The sequence below is a fragment of the Oncorhynchus mykiss genome, chromosome 15, assembly GCF_057628025.1.
Source record: "Oncorhynchus mykiss isolate SJ-2025 chromosome 15, ASM5762802v1, whole genome shotgun sequence".
NCBI lineage: Eukaryota > Metazoa > Chordata > Actinopteri > Salmoniformes > Salmonidae > Oncorhynchus > Oncorhynchus mykiss.
In genome coordinates, this window is record NC_143036.1 from 74,174,713 (window position 1) to 74,194,750 (window position 20,038).

A 20,038-nucleotide genomic window follows, 5' to 3' on the forward strand; every position below is an offset into this window, starting at 1 on the left:
TTAAGGGTTTACCTTAAGGGAAACACGTAAGATGTTTTATACAACCGGGCCCTGTCAAATTTAACCCCGCAGTCTAGATTACTCACAGACGTGCTATGCTAACTAACTACCTGCCTGCTGTCTCTCACTCAGACAGTCAGTCACTCTCAATCAGACAGTCAGACAGTCAGTCTCTCGTCATCAATAGAAACATGACCTCAGTAAAACAGCCTCACCAGCAATATTCCTCTCGTCCTTCAAACTGATGCTGCGTGCGCTGGATTATTCATTGTGTGTGTGTGTGTGTGTGTGTGTGTGTGTGTGTGTGTGTCGGGCCATGTAATTGTCCCTGCCTTACTCACACACTAATGATGCGAACCATCTCAGAGAAGGAAGAGATGTGATGAGGGCATTAGTAACCCACGCATGGCCATGTCAGAGCGTGTATGTGTATTTACGTGTGAGTGTGTTGGTCTGTAAGCTTGCATCCCCACAGGGAACTGCGTGTCTGAAGTGCAGGGCTGCAGGCAGGCCAACTGAATCATTATCTATACACCATTATACACTGGGTGGTTGGAGCCCTGAATGTTGATTGGCTGAAAGCCATAGTATATCAGACGGTATACCACAAGTATAACAAAACAGAACGAGTGAGGGGGAGCAGGAGGAAGGGTGGAGGATGTCTTCTCTGTGAGGAACAGCTGTTTGCTTCCATTTCCACACGCAGGAGTGCACTAAAGTGTCTCCACAAAGAGATTATCTCGTAGCCAGGGCTGACACACACACACACACACACACACACACACACACACACACACACACACACACAGCCCTGATAACAGAGGGAACGGAACGAGGGAGGAGGTCAAAAGGAGGGAGGGAACAAAACGAGAGGCCAATGGCAGCATTGCTCTTTTTAAAGTCAAATCAAAGAAAAGGGACCAATCAAGACCCTACATTTCTGATGAATGATATTCCACACTGTCGGGTGTAGCAGGTATAACTATGCATACATTTGCAGGGTAATGTATGTACTGTGGGTGGTACTGGTAGCTCCCCACCCACACCAGAAACCTCCGTAGGTTCAGGTTCTGTCAGATCATTCCTGAAGGAAGGAAAGGAGACGAGGAAAGGAGGCCATTCTAGAATATGAATGAAGGCCCCAATGAAGACCCTACATTTCTGATGTATACTGTTTCACACATTGGTAGGCCCGCACAATACACAGTACTGTGTGTGGTGGCTACCCAGGAGACAACCTGGGTAATGACTATAGGAACAGAAGGAATAACTGTTTGTTATTCCCGTCGTCTTGCTGAAGTGCAGCTGGATGAGAAGACGGAGAGGAAGACCGTTTAGTCTCTTGAGAATATACACCCTTAGGTCATGAGGTAAATCACTATGTGATTGGTCAGGCTCTGTTTTTTTTTGTTCTTTAACCCTTGTTTTACCAGGTAAGTTGACTGAGAACACATTAATTTACAGCAACGACCTGGGGAATAGTTACAGGGGAGAAGAGGGGGGCTGAATGAGCCAATTGTAAGCTGGGGATGATTAGGTGGTCATGATGGTATGAAGACCAGATTGGAAATTTAGTCAGGTCACTGGGGTTACCACCCCTACTCTTACACTAAGTACCATGGGATCTTTAGTGACCACAGAGAGTCAGGACACCTGTTTTAACGTCCCATCTGAAAGACAGCACCCTGTGATTGTCTACACAAGACAATGTCCCCAATCACTGCCCTGGAGCATTGGGATATTTTGTTTTTAGACCAGAGGAAAGGGTGCCTCCTACTGGCCCTCCAACACCACTTCCGGCAGCATCTGGTCTCCCATTCAGGGTCTGACCAGAACCAACCTTTAGTAAACTTCTGGAAAAAATTGTGGTTGACCAGATACAATGTGATTTCACAGTAAACAAATTGACAACAGAATTTCAGCATGCTTATAAGGAAGGAGACTCAACAAGCACAGCACTTACACAAATGACTGATGATTAGCTGAGAGACATTGATGATAACATGATTGTGGGTGCTGTCTTGTTAGATTTCAGTGCAGCTTTGGACATTATTGATCATAGTCTGCTGCTGGAAAAACATGTGTGTTATGGCTTTACACCCCCTGCTATAATGTGGATAAAGAGTTAGCTGTCTAACAGAACACAGAGGGTCTTGGAACGCCCAATTTTTCAGTTTTTGATTTGTTAAAAAAGTTTGAAATATCCAATAAATGTCGTTCCACTTCATGATTGTGTCCCACTTCTTGTTGATTCTTCACAAAAAAATAGTTGTATATCTTTATGTTTGAAGCCTGAAATGTGGCAAAAGGTCGCAAAGTTCAAGGGGGCCGAATACTTTCGCAAGGCACTGTATATATACACACACACACACACACACACATGATAACATACGCACTATATATACACATGGGTTTAGTACTGTAGATATGTGGTGGAGTTAGGAGCCTGGGGGCAGACAGTGTGTTGTGAGTGTATTGTAATGTTTAAAAAATGGTATAAGCTGCCTTCATTTTGCTGGACCCCAGGAAGAGTAGCTTTGACAGCAGCTAATGGGGATCCATTATAAATGTAATCCCTGTTTCGCTTCAGAAGCAAGCCAGCAGTGGGATGCGGGGTGGGATGCTGCTGGATGGAACCCATGTTTATATAATAGTCAATCAATTACACTACACAGAGTACCTTAGCTTAGCCTTTTTTAATAGACCAGTTGCTTCATATTTATAACACATCTCAGAGTAAGTGCTGAACTAGGATCAGGTTCGTCCATGTCCATAAGCTCTTATTCATTATGATTTAAAAGGGAGAACTGATCTAAGATCAGCACTCCTACTCTGAGACACTAGTTTTCCATATTACATAATAGATCATGATGAATAAGATTGTATGGACGTGGGGGACCTGATCCTAGATCAGTGATCACGAGATGCTTTGTGAATGAGTACAGGCCCAAATGCTGAGAGGTAGCCTACTCCACTCATCGGGGTATAAGTGGTCTCTCTTTTGCTCTCTCTCTCTCTCTCTCTCTCTCTCTCTCTCTCTCTCTCTCTCTCTCTCTCTCTCTCTCTCTCTCTCTCTCTCTCTCTCTCGTGTGTCATTGTCAGCAGGGTTCAGGTGAGGGTATGTCTGTAGCTATGAACGGCTCTCTATCAGCAGCCGTTGAGTAGTGTGTGTGTGTGTGTCTGTGTGGTGCAGGTGTGTTCAAATGCACATGTGTTTTTGTGTACATTAATTACATTAGTTTACATGTGTGTGTCTCTGTGCCATGTAGCCATTCACGTGTGTGTGTGTCTGTTCCCCTCAGCTAGAAGCTTCTACAGGTCAATGTCCCATCAGTTCTCTGCTGCCCCTACACACCCTGCCTGCTGACACACTACACGTGCTACACACACACACCCCTTCACCGTGGGGACGAGAGTTTTCTGGCAGGAAAACACTGACCGCTCTGACTGGAGACTTTAGAAGTGATTCCTGACTTCTTTCAAGTTCTCAATCAATAAAATGCATTCATCAATAAAATGCATTAGTTTATTCTATTAATAGGCTTAACTGATCTGACACAATGCATTTCAGTCATTTAGAACACGAACTTAGCCAGAGTGGCTTTCAGTTAGTCTATTCATCTTAAGATATCTAGGCTAGGTGAGACAACCACATACAGTGTCTGTCAAAGTAAGCTACTTTATTTAGGAAACGTGTACTATCAACAGAGTCAGAGCTGGGGGAGGGGGGGTTCAGAACAGGGCAGCACGGCGGGCCCTTGGATGTACACAGAGAGCTAATATTAATTATATGCATGTCAATCTCTCCTGGCTGAGAAAGCTTCTCTCAAGCTGAAAGCTTCATCACTACTTTTATTTATGAGAGGTATTGACATGTTGAATGCACCAAGCTGTCTGTCTAAACTACTGGCACACAGCTCAGACACCCATACATACCCCACAAGACAAGCCACGAGGTCTCTTCACAGTCCCCAAGTCCAGAACAGAAGTATTGACCAGGGTCACACCAAGGTTCTTTGCATTCTGGGAAGGCGACACTGGCGTTGGCAATCATGATGGAGAGGTCATTGAGCGGGCAGGCCTTCCTCGGGAGGAAGAGCAGCTCCGTCTTATCGAGCTTGAGGTGGTGGACCGACATCCAAGCTGAGATATCTGCCAGTCACGCAGACATGTCAGAAATGTAGTTGTCTTCCGCATAGCAATGATAGGAGAGACCATGTGAGGATATGACGAAGCCAAGTGACTTGGTGTATAGAGAGAAGAGGAGAGGGCCTAGAACTAAGCCCCGAGGGACACCAGTACTGAGAGTACGTGGTGCAGACACAGATCCTCTCCACGTCACCTGGTAGGAGCAGCCTGCCAGGCAGGATGCAATCCAAGAGTGTGCAGAGCCTGAGACACCCAGCCCTGAGAGGCGGGAGAGGAGGATGGTGCACAGGTCTCAATGGCAGTGGATAGATCTAGGAGGATGAGAACAGAAGAGAGAGTCAGCTTTTGCATTGAGGACAGCCTGTGTGGCACAGAGAAGAGCAGTCTGGGTTGAGTGGCCCATCTTGAAGAATGACTGGTTAGGGACCAGAACATTGTTCTGAGAGAGATGAGAAAGTTGAGCAGAGACAGAACACTCAAGTGTTTTGGTAAGAAAATAAAGAAGGGATACAGGTCTATAGTTTGTAACGTCAATGAGTCTCTAGTGTTGATGTCTTGAGGAGGGGAGAGACTTGAATTCTGATTGGCTGAAAGCCATGGTATATCAGATCGTATACTACGGGTATGACAATTGTTACTGCTCTAATTACGTTGGTAACCAGTTTATAGTAGCAATAAGGCACCCCAGAGGTTTGTGGTATATGACCAATATACCACAGCTAAGGGCTGTATCCAGGCACTCCGCGTTGCGTCGTGCCTACGAAGAGCCCGTAGCTATGTTATATTGGCCATATACCATACCCCCTCTGGCCTTATTGCTTTACTATACACTTCTACATTGTTGTCGATGGTAGTCCAGTCGTGTTCGATCAGAGATGAGGTTACTTCAAGGGAGAGAGAGGAAGGATACGTTTACATGAAGAACATAGTCATTACCTAGTCATTACCTAGTCATTACCTAGTCATTACCTAGTCATTACATAGGCTTAACTGTTCTGTGGCTGGGTCCAGTGTAGTGGGTCTACATCTTAACTGTTCTGTGGCTGGGTCCAGTGTAGTGGGTCTACATCTGTTATGTGGCTGGGTACAGTGTAGTGGGTCTACATCTGTTATGTGGCTGGGTACAGTGTAGTGGGTCTACATCTTAACTGTTCTGTGGCTGGGTACAGTGTAGTGGGTGTACAGCTGAGCTGTTCTGTGGCTGGGTACACTGTAGTGGGTCTACATCTTAACTGTTGTGTGGCTGGGTACACTGTAGTGGGTCTACATCTTAACTGTTCTGTGGCTGGGTCCAGTGTAGTGGGTCTACATCTTAACTGTTCTGTGGCTGGGTACAGTGTAGTGGGTCTACAGCTTAACTGTTATGTGGCTGGGTCCAGTGTAGTGGGTCTACATCTGTTCTGTGGCTGGGTACACTGTATTGGGTCTACATCTTAACTGTTCTGTGGCTGGGTACAGTGTAGTGGGTCTACATCTTAACTGTTATGTGGCTGGGTACAGTGTAGTGGGTCTACATCTGTTCTGTGGCTGGGTACACTGTAGTGGGTCTACATCTTAACTGTTCTGTGGCTGGGTCCGGTGTAGTGGGTCCGTCAGGAGCGGGGAAGCCTTTCTAATGGCTGTGGGGAGGTGAGACCTGTAGAAGGTGGTACTAATCACTGGATATGAAGCGTCTTCCTGGAGGAGTACTCTTAGACGGAGTAGCTCTCTCTTCCTGCCTTTATTTTCTCCCTCTCTCCCTCTAGCTTGAGCGTGTGTTCGCTCACCTACCCCGAGTTTCCTAGCAACGAGCGTTTTTATCCCTGAAAATAGAGCATTGTGAAAAAAGAAAAAGTTGGGGTCTAATGGTGTTGTGGGAATGGCTGGAGGGGGGGGGGGGGTTCTGGTGGTGTTGTTGGAATGGCTTGGGGGGGGGGGGTGTCTGGTTGTGTTGTGGGAATGGCTGGGGGGGGTCTGGTGGCGGTGTGGGAATGGCTGCTATTGGAGGAGCATGCCAGGCTGCTATTGGAGGAGCATGCCAGGCTGCTATTGGAGGAGCATGCCATGTCAGTTCCTTCACTTGACCTTTTGGAGTATTCTGTATTTCCTTGTTATGTGGAGAATGTAATCACTTCCTCTTTGTGCTTAAAGTGACAATCAGAATATGAATGGCCTCATAATCCACTCCAAGGATGTTGTGTGGGTGCGTGGGATTTATTGTGTAGTGTCTCTGTTCCGGTGACCCGCTGTCTCTGTTCCTCTAGTTAGTGCTACGGTGACCCGCTGTCTCTGTTCCTCTAGTTAGTGCTACGGTGACCCGCTACGGTGACCCGCTGTCTCTGTTCCTCTAGTTAGTGCTAAGGTGACCCGCTGTCTCTGTTCCTCTAGTTAGTGCTACGGTGACCCGCTGTCTCTGTTCCTCTAGTTAGTGCTACGGTGACCCGCTGTCTCTGTTCCTCTAGTTAGTGCTACGGTGATCTGCTGTCTCTGTTCCTCTAGTTAGTGCTACGGTGACCCGCTGTCTCTGTTCCTCTAGTTAGTGCTACGGTGACCCGCTACGGTGACCCGCTGTCTCTGTTCCTCTAGTTAGTGCTACGGTGACCTGCTGTCTCTGTTCCTCTAGTTAGTGCTACGGTGACCCGCTACGGTGACCCGCTGTCTCTGTTCCTCTAGTTAGTGCTACGGTGACCCGCTGTCTCTGTTCCTCTAGTTAGTGCTACGGTGACCCGCTGTCTCTGTTCCTCTAGTTAGTGCTACGGTGACCCGCTACGGTGACCCGCTGTCTCTGTTCCTCTAGTTAGTGCTACGGTGACCCGCTGTCTCTGTTCCTCTAGTTAGTGCTACGGTGACCCGCTGTCTCTGTTCCTCTAGTTAGCGCTACGGTGACCCGCTGTGGTGACCCGCTGTCTCTGTTCCTCTAGTTAGTGCTACGGTGACCCGCTGTCTCTGTTCCTCTAGTTAGTGCTACGGTGACCCGCTACGGTGACCCGCTGTCTCTGTTCCTTGTACCAGGACTTGTACCAGGATGTTAACAGTACCCAGGAGAGGACTTGTACCAGGATGTTAACTAACAGTACCCAGGAGAGGACTTGTACCAGGATGTTAACTAACAGTACCCAGGAGAGGACTTGTACCAGGATGTTAACTAATAGTTCCCAGGAGAGGACTTGTACCAGGATGTTAACTAATAGTTCCCAGGAGAGGACTTGTACCAGGATGTTAACTAATAGTTCCCAGGAGAGGACTTGTACCAGGATGTTAACAGTACCCAGGAGAGGACTTGTACAAGGATGTTAACTAACAGTACCCAGGAGAAGACTTGTACCAGGATGTTAACTAACAGTACCCAGGAGAGGACTTGTACCAGGATGTTAACTAACAGTACCCAGGAGAGGACTTGTACCAGGATGTTCACTAACAGTACCCAGGAGAAGACTTGTACCAGGATGTTAACTAACAGTTCCCAGGAGAGGACTTGTACCAGGATGTTCACTAACAGTACCCAGGAGAAGACTTGTACCAGGATGTTAACTAACAGTTCCCAGGAGAGGACTTGTACCAGGATGTTAACAGTACCCAGGAGAGGACTTGTACCAGGATGTTAACAAACAGTACCCAGGAGAGAGGAGAGGACTTGTACCAGGATGTTAACTAACAGTACCCAGGAGAGGACTTGTACCAGGATGTTAACAGTACCCAGGAGAAGACTTGTACCAGGATGTTAACAGTACCCAAGGGAAGACTTGTACCAGGATGTTAACTAACAGTACCCAGGAGAGGACTTGTACCAGGATGTTAACAGTACCCAGGAGAAGACTTGTACCAGGATGTTAACAGTACCCAGGAGAGGACTTGTACCAGGATGTTAACTAACAGTACCCAGGAGAGGACTTGTACCAGGATGTTAACAGTACCCAGGAGAGGACTTGTACCAGGATGTTAACAGTACCCAAGGGAAGACTTGTACCAGGATGTTAACAGTACCCAGGAGAGAGGGGAAGACTTGTTGGCTTCACAGCAGAAGGATCCTGTATAATAGTGGGAGACATGGGGAGGTATTTCCCCTGTCCTCTCAGGGATACAACCAACCTCTGTTATACTTGCTGACTGGAGCATATAACACAGATGAGTAGTACAACACACCTGTGAGTTGACTGGAACATATAACACAGATGAGTAGTACAACACACCTGTGAGTTGACTGGAGCATATAACACAGATGAGTAGTACAACACACCTGTGAGTTGACTGGAGCATATAACACAGATGAGTAGTACAACACACCTGTGAGCTGACTGGAGCATATAACACAGATGAGTAGTACAACACACCTGTGAATTGACTGGAGCGTTCCTTATTGATGTCTGGATAAGTTGTTTGTTTGTGGGACCAGTGTCCCAAAGCTCTTAGATTGTATTTACTGTCTACAGCTGGAGGCATGAATTTTGCAGCTCCAAAACAACCAGGTCCACAACGACCAGCTCCACAACGACCAGCTCCACAACGACCAGGTCCACAACGACCAGGTCCACAACGACCAGCTCCAAAACGACCAGGTCCACAACGACCAGCTCCAAAACAACTAGCTCCACAACGACCAGGTCCATAAGGTCCAAAACGACCAGGTCCACAACGACCAGGTCCAAAACGACCAGGTCCAAAACGACCAGGTCCACAACGACCAGGTCCATAAGGTCCAAAACGACCAGGTCCACAACGACCAGGTCCACAACGACCAGGTCCACAACGACCAGGTCCATAAGGTCCAAAACGACCAGGTCCAAAACGACCAGGTCCATAAGGTCCAAAACGACCAGGTCCACAACGACCAGGTCCATAAGGTCCAAAACGACCAGGTCCAAAACGACCAGGTCCACAACGACCAGGTCCACAACGACCAGGTCCATAAGGTCCACAACGACCAGGTCCACAACGACCAGGTCCATAAGGTCCAAAACGACCAGGTCCACAACGACCAGGTCCACAACGACCAGGTTCATAAGGTCCGTAACGACAACGACTGGTCCACCTCGACCAGGTCCACCTCGACCAGGTCCACAACGACCAGGTCCACAACGACCAGGTCCACAACGACCAGGTCTCTGGTTAAATAAAGGTTACATTTAAAAGGACATGTTATCAGCCAGCGATCTGGATTTGAACCTCGGCAGTGGGGGTAATTTATCATTGGACTGTCTGATGTTTGGAATCTGCTGATGGTGTTATCACGTCCTCCCTGTAATCATACTGACAAGATAAGGGATGTGGTGAGGTACTACTCAGCAGGTGTAGCTGTCATCGAGCTGGGTTTTACTCTGCTCCTCTTCATGGAAGAAACACTTCACTGGTTGTGTTTAGTTCAGGTCTGTAGCTGGAAGATGTCTGTCACTGTAGAGTGGTGAACCCAGAACCGAAACCCATTTCACCCAGCGTGTTGAATTCAGTTCTTCAATGTCCTCAGGGCTTAAACATTGATTGTACTTCCACGCCGATAAAATATGACAAATAGTCCTCTATCCATCGCTTTTGGAATTTCCGATGTTCCCGGACTGTCTAGCTTCCGTCTCGATGACCGTTAGCAAGCTGGACAGAGTGGTGAGACTATAAAGGTATGTCCATTATTGATTGAGTCTGTTTTTCCCACCCCCCAAAAATACATGTTTTACTCAAACAACCAGGGTGCTGAATTGAATGTGCTCGCGGGCCGCATCCATCCCACAAGGCCGTATTTTTGATACCCCCTGTCTAGAGGATCTGTCAGCCCAGACAACAGGAAGGCTTGTGGAGGCAGTATGGAGGCTTGGCAAGGTCAGCAGTGTCTTCCTACTGGAGTGGAGCTTCGGTCTCCCTGTGGCACACAGTTCCTTCCCTCCCACTCTGGCTCCACTCAGCTCCCTCTCTCTCCTTCTCTCCCTCCACTCAGCTCCCTCTCTCTCATTCTCTCCCTCCACTCAGCTCCCTCTCTCTCCTTCTCTCCCTCCACTCAGCTCCCTTTCTCCTTCTCTCCCTCCACTCAGCTCCCTGTCTCTCCTTCTCTCCCTCCACTCAGCTCCCTCTCTCTCATTATCTCCCTCCACTCAGCTCCCTCTCTCTCCTTCTCTCCCTCCACTCAGCTCCCTTTCTCTTTCTCTCTCTCCACTCAGCTCCCTCTCTCTCCTTCCCTCCCTCCACTCAGCTCCCTCTCTCTCCTTCTCTCCCTCCTCAGCTCCCTCTCTCTCCTTCTCTACCTCCACTCAGCTCCCTCTCTCTCCTTCTCTCCCTCCACTCAGCTCCCTCTCTCTCCTTCCCTCCCGCTCTCCCTCCACTTAGCTCCCTCTCTCTCCTTCCCTCCCGCTCTCCCTCCACTTAGCTCCCTCTCTCTCCTTCTCTCCCTCCACTCAGCTCCCTCTCTCTCCTTCTCTCCCTCAACTCAGCTCCCTCTCTCTCCTTCTCTCCCTCCACTGAGCTCCCTCTCTCTCCTTCCCTCCCGCTCTCCCTCCACTCAGCTCCCTCTCTCCTTCTCTCCCTCGACTCAGCTCCCTCTCTCTCCTTCCCTCCATCCATTCAGCTCCCTTTTGCTCCTTCCCTCTCACTCTCCCTCCACTTAGCTCCCTCTCTCTCCTTCCCTCCCTCCTCAACTCCCTCCCTTCCTCCACTCAGCTCTCTCTTCCCCTCCCGCAGTCCGCACAGCACAGTAGAATTTAGCCCTCAGTCCTGCCAAGAACAACGAAAGAGCGAGCGAGAGAGACGAGACTGAGAGGGAGAAAGAAAAGAGGGAGAGACGAGACTGAGAGCGAGAAAGAAAAGAGAGGGAGAGACGAGACTGAGAGGGAGAAAGAAAAGAGAGGGAGAGACGAGACTGAGAGGGAGAAAGAAAAGAGAGGGAGAGACGAGACTGAGAGGGAGAAAGAAAAGAGAGGGAGAGACGAGACTGAGAGGGAGAAAGAAAAGAGAGGGAGAGACGAGACAGAGGGAGAAAGAAAAGAGTGAGAGGGTCAGGAACACTAACTGTACAGCCATCTGTCCAGAAGACTTCTCTGTTTAGCTGGTTAGTCCAGGCTGCTCTCTCTGTTTAGCTGGTCAGTCCAGGCTGCTCTCTCTCTGTTTAGCTGGTCAGTCCAGGCTGCTCTCTCTGTTTAGCTGGTCAGTCCAGGCTGCTCTCTGTTTAGCTGGTCAGCCCAGGCTGCTCTCTGTTTAGCTGGTCAGTCCAGGCTGCTTTCTCTGTTTAGCTGGTCAGCCCAGGCTGCTCTCTCTGTTTAGCTGGTCAGCCCAGGCTGCTCTCTCTCTGTTTAACTGGTCAGTCCAGGCTGCTCTCTCTGTTTAGCTGGTCAGTCCAGGCTGCTTTCTCTGTTTAGCTGGTCAGCCCAGGCTGCTCTCTCTGTTTAGCTGGTCAGCCCAGGCTGCTCTCTCTCTGTTTAGCTGGTCAGCCCAGGCTGCTCTCTCTGTTTAGCTGGTCAGTCCAGGCTGCTCTCTGTTTAGCTGGTCAGTCCAGGCTGCTCTCTGTTTAGCTGGTCAGCCCAGGCTGCTCTCTCTGTTTAGCTGGTCAGCCCAGGCTGCTCTCTGTTTAGCTGGTCAGTCCAGGCTGCTTTCTCTGTTTAGCTGGTCAGTCCAGGCTGCTCTCTGTTTGGCTGGTCAGTCCAGGCTGCTCTCTGTTTAGCTGGTCAGTCCAGGCTGCTCTCTCTGTTTAGCTGGTCAGTCCAGGCTGCTCTCTGTTTAGCTGGTCAGTCCAGGCTGCTCTCTGTTTAGCTGGTCAGTCCAGGCTGCTCTCTGTTTAGCTGGTCAGCCCAGGCTGCTCTCTGTTTAGCTGGTCAGTCCAGGCTGCTTTCTCTGTTTAGCTGGTCAGTCCAGGCTGCTCTCTCTATTTAGCTGGTCAGTCCAGGCTGCTCTCTCTATTTAGCTGGTCAGTCCAGGCAGCTCTCTCTATTTAGCTGGTCAGTCCAGGCTGCTCTCTCTGTTTAGCTGGTCAGTCCAGGCTGCTCTCTCTATTTAGCTGGTCAGTCCAGGCTGCTCTCTGTTTAGCTGGTCAGTCCAGGCTGCTCTCTCTATTTAGCTGGTCAGTCAAGACTGCTCTCTCTCTGTTTAGCTGGTCAGTCCAGGCTGCTCTCTCTATTTAGCTGGTCAGTCCAGGCTGCTCTCTCTCTGTTTAGCTGGTCAGTCCAGGCTGCTCTCTCTCTGTTTAGCTGGTCAGTCCAGGCTGCTCTCTCTCTGTTTAGCTGGTCAGTCCAGGCTGCTCTCTCTCTGTTTAGCTGGTCAGTCCAGGCTGCTCTCTCTATTTAGCTGGTCAGTCCAGGCTGCTCTCTGTTTAGCTGGTCAGTCCAGGCTGCTCTCTCTATTTAGCTGGTCAGTCCAGACTGCTCTCTCTCTGTTTAGCTGGTCAGTCCAGGCTGCTCTCTCTCTGTTTAGCTGGTCAGTCCAGGCTGCTCTCTCTCTGTTTAGCTGGTCAGTCCAGGCTGCTCTCTCTCTGTTTAGCTGGTCAGTCCAGGCTGCTCTCTCTCTGTTGAGCTGGTCAGTCCAGGCTGCTCTCTGTTTAGCTGGTCAGTCCAGGCTGCTCTCTCTCTGTTTAGCTGGTCAGTCCAGACTGCTCTCTCTCTGTTTAGCTGGTCAGTCCAGGCTGCTCTCTCTGTTTAGCTGGTCAGTCCAGGCTGCTCTCTCTCTGTTTAGCTGGTCAGTCCAGGCTGCTCTCTCTATTTAGCTGGTCAGTCCAGACTGCTCTCTCTCTGTTTAGCTGGTCAGTCCAGGCTGCTCTCTCTCTGTTTAGCTGGTCAGTCCAGGCTGCTCTCTCTCTGTTTAGCTGGTCAGTCCAGGCTGCTCTCTGTTTAGCTGGTCAGTCCAGGCTGCTGTCTCTCTGTTTAGCTGGTCAGTCCAGGCTGCTCTCTCTCTGTTTAGCTGGTCAGTCCAGGCTGCTCTCTCTCTGTTTAGCTGGTGAGTCCAGGCTGCTCTCTCTCTGTTTAGCTGGTCAGTCCAGGCTGCTCTCTCTATTTAGCTGGTCAGTCCAGGCTGCTCTCTGTTTAGCTGGTCAGTCCAGGCTGCTCTCTCTATTTAGCTGGTCAGTCCAGACTGCTCTCTCTCTGTTTAGCTGGTCAGTCCAGGCTGCTCTCTCTCTGTTTTGCTGGTCAGTCCAGGCTGCTCTCTCTCTGTTTAGCTGGTCAGTCCAGGCTGCTCTCTCTCTGTTTAGCTGGTCAGTCCAGGCTGCTCTCTCTCTGTTTAGCTGGTCAGTCCAGGCTGCTCTCTCTCTGTTTAGCTGGTCAGTCCAGGCTGCTCTCTCTCTGTTTAGCTGGTCAGTCCAGGCTGCTCTCTGTTTAGCTGGTCAGTCCAGGCTGCTCTCTCTCTGTTTAGCTGGTCAGTCCAGACTGCTCTCTCTCTGTTTAGCTGGTCAGTCCAGGCTGCTCTCTCTCTGTTTAGCTGGTCAGTCCAGGCTGCTCTCTCTCTGTTTAGCTGGTCAGTCCAGGCTGCTCTCTCTATTTAGCTGGTCAGTCCAGACTGCTCTCTCTCTGTTTAGCTGGTCAGTCCAGGCTGCTCTCTCTCTGTTTAGCTGGTCAGTCCAGGCTGCTCTCTCTCTGTTTAGCTGGTCAGTCCAGGCTGCTCTCTCTCTGTTTAGCTGGTCAGTCCAGGCTGCTCTCTCTCTGTTTAGCTGGTCAGTCCAGGCTGCTCTCTCTCTGTTTAGCTGGTCAGTCCAGGCTGCTCTCTCTCTGTTTAGCTGGTCAGTCCAGGCTGCTCTCTCTCTGTTTAGCTGGTCAGTCCAGGCTGCTCTCTCTCTGTTTAGCTGGTCAGTCCAGGCTGCTCTCTCTCTGTTTAGCTGGTCAGTCCAGGCTGCTCTCTCTCTGTTTAGCTGGTCAGTCCAGGCTGCTCTTTCTCTGTTTAGCTGGTCAGTCCAGGCTGCTCTCTCTCTGTTTAGCTGGTCAGTCCAGGCTGCTCTCTCTCTGTTTAGCTGGTCAGTCCAGGCTGCTCTCTCTCTGTTTAGCTGGTCAGTCCAGACTGCTCTCTCTCTGTTTAGCTGGTCAGTCCAGGCTGCTCTCTCTCTGTTTAGCTGGTCAGTCCAGGCTGCTCTCTCTCTGTTTAGCTGGTCAGTCCAGGCTGCTCTCTCTCTGTTTAGCTGGTCAGTCCAGGCTGCTCTCTCTATTTAGCTGGTCAGTCCAGACTGCTCTCTCTCTGTTTAGCTGGTCAGTCCAGGCTGCTCTCTCTCTGTTTAGCTGGTCAGTCCAGGCTGCTCTCTCTCTGTTTAGCTGGTCAGTCCAGGCTGCTCTCTCTCTGTTTAGCTGGTCAGTCCAGGCTGCTCTCTCTCTGTTTAGCTGGTCAGTCCAGGCTGCTCTCTCTCTGTTTAGCTGGTCAGTCCAGGCTGCTCTCTCTCTGTTTAGCTGGTCAGTCCAGGCTGCTCTCTCTCTGTTTAGCTGGTCAGTCCAGACTGCTCTCTCTGTTTAGCTGGTCAATCCAGGCTGCTCTCTCTCTGTTTAGCTGGTCAGTCCAGGCTGCTCTCTCTCTGTTTAGCTGGTCAGTCCAGGCTGCTCTCTCTCTGTTTAGCTGGTCAGTCCAGGCTGCTCTTTCTCTGTTTAGCTGGTCAGTCCAGGCTGCTCTCTCTCTGTTTAGCTGGTCAGTCCAGGCTGCTCTCTCTCTGTTTAGCTGGTCAGTCCAGGCTGCTCTCTCTCTGTTTAGCTGGTCAGTCCAGACTGCTCTCTCTCTGTTTAGCTGGTCAGTCCAGGCTGCTCTCTCTCTGTTTAGCTGGTCAGTCCAGGCTGCTCTCTCTCTGTTTAGCTGGTCAGTCCAGGCTGCTCTCTCTCTGTTTAGCTGGTCAGTCCAGACTGCTCTCTCTCTCTGTTTAGCTGGTCAGTCCAGGCTGCTCTCTCTCTGTTTAGCTGGTCAGTCCAGGCTGCTCTCTCTCTGTTTAGCTGGTCAGTCCAGGCTGCTCTCTCTCTGTTTAGCTGGTCAGTCCAGGCTGCTCTCTCTCTCTCTCTCTCCTTAAAACCTTCTATGATTCATTTTCCTCTTCTCTACCTCATGCAGCCCATATACATTTAATGACCTTGCTGTAGGTAGGCTGTGGGCTACAAATCACATCTCTCCCTGTGAGAGGTAAACCATGATGAGATCTCGCTCGCTCTCGTCTCCCTCGCTCTGTTGTCTCCCTCGCTCTGTTGTCTTCCTCTCTCATTTCAATTGAAGGTCTTTATTGGCATGGGAAACGTATGTTTATATTGCCAAAGCAAGTTAAATAGATTATAAACCATTTAAAAAATATATCAGTAAACATTACACTCTCAAAAGTTCCAAAATAATGTCATATTATGTGCAAATAGTTAAAGTACAAAAGGGAAAATAAATCAACATAAATATGGGTTGTATTTACAATGGTGTTTTGTTCTTCACTGGTTGACTTTTTCTTGTGGCAACAGGTCACAAATCTTGCTGCTGTGATGTCACACTGTGGTATTTCCCCCAGTAGATATGGGAGTTTATCAAATTTGGATTTGTTTTCGAATTCTTTGTGGATCTGTGTAATCTGAGGGAAATATGTGTCTCTAATATGGTCATACATTGGACAGGAGGTTAGGAAGTGCAGCTCAGTTTCCACCTCATTTTGTGGGCAGTGGGCACATAGCCTGTCTTCTCTTGAGAGCCATGTCTGCCTATGGCGGCCTTTCTCAATAGCAAGGCTATGCTCACTGAGTCTGTACATAGTCAAAGCTTTCCTAATGTTTGGGTCACTCATAGTGGTCAGGTATTCTGCCACTGTGTACTCTCTGTTTAGGGCCAAATGGCATTCTAGTTTGTTCAATTTCCAATATGTCAAGATATTATCTTTTTCTCATGATTTGGTTGGGTCTAGTTGTGTTGCTGCTGTAGGCCCTCCTTGGTTAGGGACAGAAGCACCAGATCATCAGTAAACAGTAGATATTTGACTTCAGATTCTAGTAGGGTGAGGCCGGGTGCGGCCGGGTGCTGCCCTCGCCAATTCGTTGATATATATGTTGAAGAGGGTGAGACTTAAGCTGCACCCTGTCTTACCCCACGGCCCTGTGGAAAGAAACTTTTGTTTTGCCATTTTAATCGCACACTTGTTGTTTGTGTACATGGATTTTATAATGTTTTCCCCCCAACACCACTTTCCATCAATTTGTCTAGTAGACCCTCATGCCAAATTCAGTCAAGCTTTTTTTAAATCAAGCATTTGCCTTTGTTTTGGTTTGTTTGTTTGTCAATTAGGGTGTGCAGGGTGAATACATGGTCTGTTGTACGGTAATTTGGTAAAAAGCCAATTTGACATTTGCTCAGTACATTGTTTTCATTGAGGAAATGTATGAGTCTGCTGTTAATGATAATGCAGAGGATTTTCCCAAGGTTACTGTTGACACATATTCCACGGTAGTTATTGGGGTCAAATTTGTCTCCGCTTTTGTGGATTGGGGTGATCAGTCCTTGGTTCCAAATATTGGGGAAGATGCCAGAGCTAAGTATGATGTTAAAGAGTTTTAGTATAGCTAATTGGAATTTGTTGTCTGTATATTTGATCATTTCATTAAGGGTACCAGCAACACCACAGGCCTTTTTGGGTTGGAGGGTTTTTATTTTGTCCTGTAGCTCATTCAATGTAATTGGAGAATCCAGTGGGTTCTGGGAGTCTTTAATAGATGATTCTAAGATCTGTATTTGATCATGTATGTTTTTGCTGTTTGTTCTTTGTTAAAGGGCCAAAAAGATTGGAGAAGTGGTTTATCTCCATTTTGGATAGATAATTCTTCGTGTTTGTTTAGTGTTTTCCAATTTTCCCAGAAGTGGTTAGAGTCTATGGATTCTTCAATGACATTCAGTTTATTTCTGACGTCCTGTTCCTGTTCCGAGGCGAGGGAGAATCACTATCTTTCTCTCTCTCTCTCTCTTCCGAAGGAGAGTTGTCACAGTACTTGGTGTTTGAGTGCCTCCTCTCGCCACCCCCTCACGTCCTGCCAGGAGAACGCTTGTCCTGAGCTCACCCTAACACCAGAGGGAGTGGCCCGATGGGGACAGACAAAGCAGGAAGCCTGTTCTCCTCCCCGGCCAATCCCATGTCAGAGTGAAACGGCTGCTGCCAAATCAGCTCCCAGGGTTATGTGTTCCGTACACGCAGATTGGCTGCCTGTGTTCAAATCAAAACACACAGCACACAGCGGTTGGCTGGTTGCCTGGAGACATGGGCCTAACCATACTCACCCTTTAGGAGGGGTTGTTTTTGTTCGTACTGTCTCCCCCCTCATGAAGATTATCATGACAACTGCAGAAGTATCACTGGGAAATGAATTGGCAATAGTGGTGGAATTACATTCACCGTTCTGGTGCTCTCCCTCTCTCTCTTTGTGGCTTAAAGTGTTTCAAGTGTCCGTCTGGTGTAGATTTGAGGGTTCTGTCGTGTTGTTAGGATGAGTCATCCACAGCACAGAGCTGCCTGGCTGGGTGACTGCCTGGCTGGGTGACTGCCTGGCTGGGTGACTGCCTGGCTGGGTGACTGCCTGGCTGGGTGACTGCCTGGCTGGGTGACTGCCTGGCTGGGTGGGCTTCAATGGGCTTCAGCAGCATCTTTTCATGGTGTCTCTGATACATGCTGTCACAATGCTGTCTCCCTGTTTCCAACCCCAGAAGGCATCCAATTACAAAACAGAACATATTCTGTTTCCAATCTCCACTGTCTTTTTATTCAGTAAAATCATTTGTTCATAGTTTTAGACGGCTATGCAATTTTCATTTTAATGTTTTAATCTATTGTGTGTTTGACATGGAAACCACCCCTGTCATATATTTAAGAAATGAGGCACGAGGGGGTGTGGTATATGGCCAATATACCACAGCTAAGGGCTGTTCTTATGCACAACGTATTGCGGAGTGCCCGGACAGACCTTAGCCCCGGGGTATATTGGCCATATACCACAAACCCCCGAGGTGCCTTATTGCTATTATAAACCGGTTACCAACGTAATAAGAGCAGACAAAATAAAATGTTTTGTCATACCCGTGGTATACGGTCTGATATACCACGGCCGTCAGCCAATCAGCATTCAGGGCTGGAACCCCACATATGAAATAAAGACTGTCTGGAGTTCTAGTCTGATCAGTCATTCCAATCACTCTCCTTTCATGTTGATGTCTCTCACCTACACCCATCCCATTACCTGGCTGTTACCTCAGCCAGCCCCAGCCAGGTGAGAGGTCACGGTGGGGTCCCTGCCCGAGGGAGAGAGATGGGGAGGAAGATAAGGAGATTAAGGAAAAAGAGTGGGGGGGGTAGAGTACTATCTCTGGTCTAAAGTACTGCACTATATATGGACTAGGGCTCTGGTCAAAAGTACTGCACTATATATGGACAAGGGCTCTGGTCAAAAGTACTGCACTATATATGGACTAGGGCTCTGGTCTAAAGTACTGCACTATATAGGGACTAGGGCTCTGGTCTAAAGTACTGCACTATATAGGGACTAGGGTTCTGGTCTAAAGTACTGCACTATATATGGATTAGGGCACTGGTCTAAAGTACTGCCCTATATACTAGGGTGCCATTTGGGACGCATATATAGTAGTGGTCTCAGAGGAAAGTGAGAGAGGGATTAAAGAGAGAAAGAGGAATCTGATCTCTCTGCCATCCCTCTTTCCCTGAGACCAGGAGAGGAAGATGCTATTTTTCTCTGAGATGTAGAAAGAAAGAGGCAGGGAGACTAAACAAGAGATGGAAAGAGAGGGAGGGAGAGCAAAATAGGAAGGAAGGGAGGGAGAGGGAACGAGCGAAGGAGAATGCGGGAGGGAGAGAAACAGTGAGAGAGGTGTACAGTACAAAGAGGCACTAGGTAGGTCGTCCCATGGGACTGTATTCTCTGCCTGGGAGGGAGGGACGCAGGCTGGAGGAGAGAGGGTGGGAAGGAGGCATGCTGGAGGAGAGAGGGTGGGAGGGAGGGAGGCAGGCAGGCAGGCAGGGTGGGAGGGAGGGAGGCAGGAGGGGAGAGAGCCATAGAGCGAGAGGGAGGGGGAATAGGGAGAGAGGGAAGCAGGCCAGCTCCGACCTTGAAAAGCCAAGTGGTGTGAAACACGTCTTTCTGGTTTAACGGGCTCAGTATACCACAAGGTTTGGTACCAGCACAGCTGATCAAGAGACTGCTCTCTCTCTCTCTCTCTCTCTCTCTCTCTCTCTCTCTCTCTCTCTCTCTCTCTCTGTCTCTGTCTCTGTCTCCCTCTCTCGCTGTCTCTCCCTCTCTCTCTCTCCCTCTCTCTCTCTCTCTCTGTCTCTCTCTCTCTCTCTGTCTCTCTCTGTCTCTGTCTCTCTCTCTCTCTCTCTGTCTCTCTCTCTCCCTCTTTCTCTCTGTCTCTCTGTCTCTCTCTCTCTCTCTCGCTCTGTTTTTTCTCTTCCTCTTTTCTCCTGCTAAGATTTGATCAACTTTACACTGTGGCAGCAGACACGCCTATAGACCAGTCTCGCTATCGTGTTGTGTTCACCCTGTTGTGGCACACGCTTCTTTTATCTGCTGTTGGAGAAAACACAGACCACAACAACATCAAGCAGCTCCCTTGTTAGGAATAAACAGACAGGCAGAGTCAGGTCACAGTGACTGGGACCTATTGTTGTTATATAGTGACGGGTGGTAGTAGTAGGTCTAGGTTATATGTTAAGTAATAACTGGTCTAGGCTAGGGGTAACTAGTAGTAGAACAATGATTCCAAGCACCACCCTCCTCTTGAAACTTCCAGTCTGATCTCCAGCCTTGTCCTCGTCAACACTCACACCTGTGTTAACGAGAGAATCACGAACATGATGTCAGCTGGTCCTTTTGTGGCAGGTCTGAAATGCAGTGGAAATGTTTTTTGGGGATTCAGTTCATTTGCAGTTAAGTTCATTTGCATATACAGTTCATATACAAATTTCCATCATACAAACTGAGGTAGCAGACTTGGTAAAAAGTCATATTTGAGTCATTCTCAA

At 48.8% G+C, this 20,038-nt stretch overlaps 1 protein-coding gene across 1 annotated transcript in view; it reads left to right on the top strand.

Moving 5' to 3' along the window:
* LOC149978184 (lysine-specific demethylase RSBN1L-like) overlaps positions 1-20,038 on the top strand; it is a 93,237-nt gene that overhangs the window by 40,232 nt on the left and 32,967 nt on the right. The gene's annotated exons all lie outside the window — the stretch shown is intronic.